Genomic DNA, 7,072 nt, shown 5'->3' with positions numbered 1-7,072 from the left:
GGACCCCGACTGTGCCCAGTGGTTACCCAAAGGGCCTGGCCATGTGGCATCCCACATGGTCCGGGTGGCTCCCCCGAGAGGGAGCCGGGTGGGAACCGAAGTCCCCTGGGAACCGAAGTCCCCGGTGCCAGCAAGCTGGCCCCGACCTTGCGGCCGGAGTGATAAAAATTCCGCACTCTCCCTAGCCAAAAGGCCGGGGAGCTGCATTAGTTGGTTTTGCATATGGGCAGTACAGACCAAAGCACCCTACTTCCGCCTGAGATCTGCCACATCTCAGGTTTTTTCAGGTGCACCTGGAGCGCCACTTCCAGGGGCAGTACGCCTAAGCAAAGCCCTCAGCCATGACCATGGTAGATCCATTCAATCAGCCCCTGAGAATTATAAACCAGGACGGACACCTTTACTGGAGGAGCTGAGGGTAGACCTGGACCTCTGCTCAACTCGTTCAAGGCGTCCTCCCCAGGAGAGACGAGACCGGGTTCCCAGTAACATGCCTCCCAAAAACCTCAAGAACAGATACTACACTTGATCTTAACCAAAAGGCCGAGAAGCGATGAACTCTCAGGTTTTTTTTTTTTTTTTTTTTTTTTTTAGCCTCAGCTAAAACCACTCAAAGTCAAGACAAGACACCAAAGGCCATCTTACAATGAGTATCGCCCTTCTATACCATACCGGTATCCTTAAAAACATTTTGCATCATTGGCTCATTATTTTAATATTTCTTATCAGCTTAATCATCAACATATAATTTCACAATAATCACAAATTTTTATTTTAACTCTTATCACCTTTCTTCTTCTCCAGCCTCTTAGAAATTTCCACCCTCTGATTTTTCCCTAATATCTTCACCTCAATTTTCTTCCGCACAGGTTTGTACTCTACATCACTTTCTCCTGGCAATAAACCATCTTTAGCACTTTTCATAGTTTCCATAAACTCTTCAAAGTCATCCTCTTCTTCACTGACAGGTAATTTCACTTCAGGTCGCACTTGTATTTCTATACTTTTCCCATCTACTTTCTCATCAACCTTACTTTCGGGCACATAAGCACTAATTCCAGACTCATTGTCACTGTCCTCCTAATCCTCTGCTAGCAATAACGGGTCACTTCTTACTATTGCACATTTCACCATTTCCACCTTATTCTTTTCTTTCTCTCTTATCGGCCACCAGAATCCACTTTTCTCTTCAACAAAAAACGACTTGGGTACGCACAGTTCTTCACCACTTTTCAACCACACATGGAATGATCTCCTACCATCCCACACTCCAACTTGATTCAAAAAATCTTTGTTGAACAAAATAAATTTCACATAAGGACTAAAAATACGTCTCACTTCTTCCGCTGTTATAAACGGATCCTCCATTGCAATTCCGATCTGTACTGGTTTCCCAATTTCCGAGCACAACATTATCGGGTCGCTAGGTTTAGCCAAATTCCTCCACTCAAAGTACACATCTATGCAAGATACTTTTTCTTTCAAAGTCACATCAACATATTGTAATTTCCGGTTTTCTTGCATACAAAACACATCCTCCACATTTATCTTCAATCGGCCAAAAACATATTTTGCAATGGACGAAATGTCCCACATCATACCTTTTCTGCCCAGTATCCTCAGGCAATTCCTCTTCTCCATGAAATCCATCTTCGCTGCTATGGTCCGGTGAAAACTGTCCTCTACTCCAGGCAGAGACAGAGGGGGGTACCCCAGCCCTCAAACCCCAGGTCAGCAGAACCGACCTGCTAATGGCTCCCCCGTTAAGGGTATGCCAATGGTACCTCCTACCGGCCGAAACCAGCAGAGGCTGAGAGCTGGGGGGGGAAGATCGCTTCTCGTTGCCAGGGGGCTAAGCCGCGGACCAATAGCAGCATGCAGGGTGCCTTCCGAAGAAGATCGATCCCTGCAAGGCCGATCGTTGGGTACCCCTGGCACCTTCTGGCTTCGAATCAAGGCTGGAACTGCACTTGATCTTAGCCAAAAGGCCGAGAAGCGATGAACTCTCAGGTATCCCAGCTGACATCCAGAAACCTGAAAAGGAAGCACCTGCTCTACGCCATCCCCGGACGCCGGACCCGCAGCGCTCTGTGACTGACTGAGGGCAACAGAAAGTATTAATAAACAGTCTTATGCTAAATAGAGAGAGTAACACCAACCGGCCACACAGGGGGGAGAGAGGAATTGTAAATAAATGATACAGCACATATAATAACATGCAGGAAGCCCTGTGAGCGGTACAATGCATTGTGGGTATGCAAATGAGGGACACATCAGGCTCTGCAGTAACATCAATAGAGAAGGGATGTGTGACTCCACCCAGCCTGACACACAGAGCCTGGAGAGCCAAATCTGTGCAGTTAGGAAAAGCTTAGCTCGGGCACTGCAGTTGCATACGGAGGAGGCGGAGCCAGCTATGACTGCAGTGACTATTTATAAGGATAAGAGGCGGAACCCACACGTTGGCAGCTCTCCCGCCTTGTGTCAGCAGCAGAGAGTGTGAGATAGATTGTCTTCTGTACCAGTGTACAGCACTGCTGCCCCCTAGAGGCTGCTGCCTGATTTACATGATCAGATTTGCAACCTTCTCAGGCCATTCTGACAGGAGAAGAGCAAGGAAGAGAGCCATTGACAGAGCATCCGGCTGATAGGGCTTGGGGAGAACACTGTAGGGTATGACAACATTTTATTATTTTCTAGCAATCATCTACAACAACCTAAGGGTGGGACTAGCTAAAGATATAATGATTGCTCAGGGTGAGGATTATTGTATGAAAATAGACTATTATTCACTGCATGCTAACAGGCTAGGTACATGATTGTTTATCTGTGTTTTAGAAGTCACCATACACTAAAGATTATTTGTAATGGGCTAGGTGTTTAGTCGACAGATGTGTCTGCCAATCACTGCTTCTTTCAGCTGTTGCATGGGCTTATTCATAGCTTCATATATTGCATGACAGCCTGGTACAACAGCTGCACGAAGGCTACTAGAGATGCCCTGCAGCGAGTTGTTAAAACAGCAGAAGCCATTATTGGCACTGAACTACCATCACTGGAACTTTTGTATAATACTCGCAGCTTGAGAAGGGCCAAAAACATTATCAAAGACAACACTCACCCTGGAAATGCCCTGTTTGAGCTCCTTCCATCAGGTAAACGTTTTAGATCAACCCGCACACACACAAACAGACTGAAAGACCATTTTTTGCCATCCGCCATAAACTTGATAAACTCTGAATCCTCTCTGAAATAATTAACACTGTGTACAAATTGTTTAAACATCTGTAATACCTGGCATATGTGTATAATTTCTTCTCTTCCTTGTTACTATCACTGTGTTCCCTATATGCACCGTGGGGTTGTCATGAAAAGTAATTTCGTTGTGTTACACAATGACAATAAAGTGAATTGAATTGAATTGAATTCATATATGCTGTCTATCCATCTATGGCCTCGATGCATAGAGCACAGTGCGGTAAATGTAAATGCTCGGTAAATCATACCTCCCAACTTTTTGAGATGAGAAAGAGGGACACTTAAGCCACGCCCCTGCCACACCCCTGATCACGCCCCATCACACCCCTGGCCACTCATACCATAAAGATTTCATAAGAAAAATATGTTGTTTTATAATTCAAACCACACTGGTCCTTTCTATCCTGGTTCATTTTCCTTCATAGTAACATTTTAAAATTAGTAATATATCAATTTAATGGTTGGGAATAAAGTTTAGAGTCAAACACATTTTTTTGTAGAAAAATATATATATTTACATGGAAAGAGGGACAAAGTCCTGAAAGAGGGACACATGAGGGAGAAAGAGGGACAGGGCTCTCAAAGAGGGACTGTCCTTATGAAAGAGGGAGAGTTGTGAGCAATGGTCAATCACTGCATTTGGCATTTTAGACTTTTGTGTGGTAATTCATAAAAATGTTCACAGGTGCAGTAAATGTTCGGTAATTTACCAGCTTCAATAGACAACCCTCCGTGCAAAGACAACATTACAATAGCAAAAGGCATCCCGACATCCCTTTTGATGTACATGTCTGTTATACTGCCTCTGCCTGCTCTGAATCTGTCTATTAGTCTTTCTTAACATTTTATTGAATTCCCACAGCTTAGATGAGCTTTCAGGAGACATTACAGACGCCCTGCTTAGATTATTTCCCTACTAGCTACTCTGCATCTTCAAACAGAAACCTAAGAGGTTAAACAGCTGAAGGGAGGCGGGGGAAATCTCTTTTGTTCCGTTATCTCTCTGCTCATTGCCTAGGGGTAAACCCCCCCCCTGAGGGAATTGAAGGAGACGGGCTGTTGCTATTGGCTCTGCTCCTGTCAGTCGCAGCTTATCCCTCTCTGCTTGTCCGAGTCACGCTGGATTCCTACAGACTCGCACACTCTCCGCTCTCATTCCGCCACACCGGAGCTGCTGGTAAAATTTCAGACTTTTTCTGCATGATCTGTTCTTTATGAATTGACATTTACTGACATGTGTTGAGGTATTTACAGCACAAGGCGGTAATTTACCACACTGCTCAGTAATTTCAGCTTTTCATGCGGCAAATGCTTTTATGAATGGACATTTTCCTAAGTGCTCTGTAAAGTCAGCTGTTTTCTGCATTGAAGTATCAGCTGTTTTCCGCAGAAGTATTTGCATCTCTTTAGTCATCCCTACTCAGGCCATGTGGGCGGAGCTGAGAGGTGTCGAGCAGTGGCACAGAGGAGGTTGCTGTGGAATGAGGCAGTGCCAGATGTAAATATATATATATATATATATATATATATATATATATATATATATATATAGTATGGAGTCTCACTGCTACTTAAAGCGGAACTGAAGAAAGTAAAAAAAAAAAAGTTTTTCATCTACCTGGGTCTTCAGCCAAAACCTGCAGCTGCTCTGTGACCACTACATTAGCAAATGATCCTCCGGTCCCCGCCACGGTTCAGTTTTGTTGATGGCCACTGCACCTGTGCGGTCCTGGGCGCGCGCATCTTCGCTCATGTTACTAGGAGCGTCCTGTGTGGACGTCGTATGAGAAAATCTATACTGCGCCGGTGCAGTGCGCTCCCGGGCATGGGAGCGCATACGAGGTGGCGGGCCCAGGGCCGTGCAGGTGCAGTAGACGACTGACTTGAAAAGTGAAAGTGTGACACGGGACGGAAGGATCGTATGGTAATGGCGCGGGCACAGGGCGGCTGCAGAGAGCCCAGAGCTGGCAGAAGCCCCAGGTAAGCGAAACTCTTTTATCTTTCGTCAGGTCTGCATTGAACCAGTATGATACATCTACAGGAAGGAACCTTATGAAGTAAAGCTTATAAGCCTTAATATTATTCTCTATATTTTACCAGTAGATATATGCCCAGCACCTGCCAGGCATTCCAAAAATTGATTAAATGTTTCCATTAGGGCGGGGCCAGATCTCTCAGGTGTCCCAGCTGACATCCAGAAACCTAAAAAGGAAGCACCTGCTCTGTGCCCTCCCCGGATGCCCGACCCGCAGCGCTCTGTGACCAACTGAGGGCAACAGAAAGTATTAGTAAACATTCTTATGCTAAATAGAGAGAGAAGCACCAACCGGCCACACAGGGGGGAGAGAGGAATTGTAAATGAATGATACAGCACATACAATAACATGCAGGAAGCCCTGTGAGCAGCACAATGCATTGTGGGTATGCAAATGAGGGACACGTCAGGCTCTGGAGTGGCGTAAATAGAGAATAAATGTGTGACTCCGCCCAGCCTGACACACAGAGCCTGGAGAGCCAAATCTGTGCAGTTAGGAAAAGCTTACCGTGGGCACTGCAGTAGCATATGGACTGGAGGACCAGTGTACAGCACTGCTGCCCCCTAGAGGATTCTGCCTGAATGACATGATTAGGTTTTCAGCATTGTCACGCCGTTCTGATTGGAGGAGAGTGAGGAAGAGAGCTGCTGACAGCTGGGCGCTCAACAAAATTAGCTGGGTGGAGCATCAGGCTATAGGGCTTAGGGAGAACACCATAGGGTATGAACACATTTTATTATGTTCTACCAATCATCTACAACAACCTAAGGGTAGGACTAGCTAAAGATGTAATGATTGCTCAGGGTGAAGTTTATTGTATGAAAATAGACTATTATTCACTGTATGCTACCAGGCCAGGTACACGATTGCTTATCTGTGTTTTAGAAGCCAACTCGCACTAAGATTTTTTGTAATGGGCTAGGAGGTGTTTAGACTTCTGTGTGCTAATTCATAAAACTGTTCACAGGTGCGGTAAACATTCTGTAATTTAACGGCCTCAATAGACAAAACTCTGTACAAAGACAGCATTACAATAGCAATCCCGACATCCCTTTAGATGTGCATGCTGTACTATACTGTTTGTTATACTGCCTCTGCCTGCTCTGAATCTGTCTATTAGGCCCCGTTCACACTGCACGCGTTTTCAGCCGCGTTTTGGAAACGCGTGCAGGTGGCCGACACGCACGACATCAGACATTGCATGCAGTGCAATGTCTGATGTTCACACTGCATGCGTTCCGGACCTGTGCGGTCCGGGAACGCATGCTGCACGCATTTTTTGTAAAAACGCGTGGCTGTCCCATTCACTTTTCAGTGAGGCCCCGTTCAGACTGCAGAACGCGGACCGCGACGCATGAGGACTGCAACGCGTACTAACGCACGCCATCCGCGTTCATATGCGTTGCGTGGCTGATCCCATCACTGAAAAGTGAATGGGACAGCCATGCGTTTTTACAAAAAATGCGTGCAGCATGCGTTCCCGGACCGCACAGGTCCGGAACGCATGCAGTGTGAACATCAGACATTGCACTGCATGCAATGTCTGATGTCGTGCGTGTCGGCAACCTGCACGCGTTTCCAAAACGCGGTGTTAAACGCGTGCAGTGTGAACGGGGCCTTATTGGATCAGCCACGCAACGCATACGAACGCGGATGGCGTGCGTTCGTACGCGTTGCGGTCCGCATGCGTTGCGGTCCGCGTTCTGCAGTCTGAACGGGGCCTAAGTCTTTCTTAACATTTTATTGAATTCCCACAACTTAGGGCTCTATTCATAAAA

At 46.2% G+C, this 7,072-nt stretch overlaps 1 pseudogene; it reads right to left on the bottom strand.

The window, feature by feature from the left end:
• Nucleotides 1-413: 413 nt before the first annotated feature.
• Nucleotides 414-555, bottom strand: LOC137554810 (U2 spliceosomal RNA; annotated as a pseudogene).
• Between the last annotated feature and the right edge of the window lie 6,517 nt (nt 556-7,072).

The sequence above is a fragment of the Hyperolius riggenbachi genome, chromosome 2, assembly GCF_040937935.1.
Source record: "Hyperolius riggenbachi isolate aHypRig1 chromosome 2, aHypRig1.pri, whole genome shotgun sequence".
NCBI classification, from domain to species: Eukaryota; Metazoa; Chordata; class Amphibia; order Anura; family Hyperoliidae; genus Hyperolius; species Hyperolius riggenbachi.
Note: the sequence above shows the minus strand (reverse complement) of the source record. Positions and strands in the feature narration are given on the sequence as shown.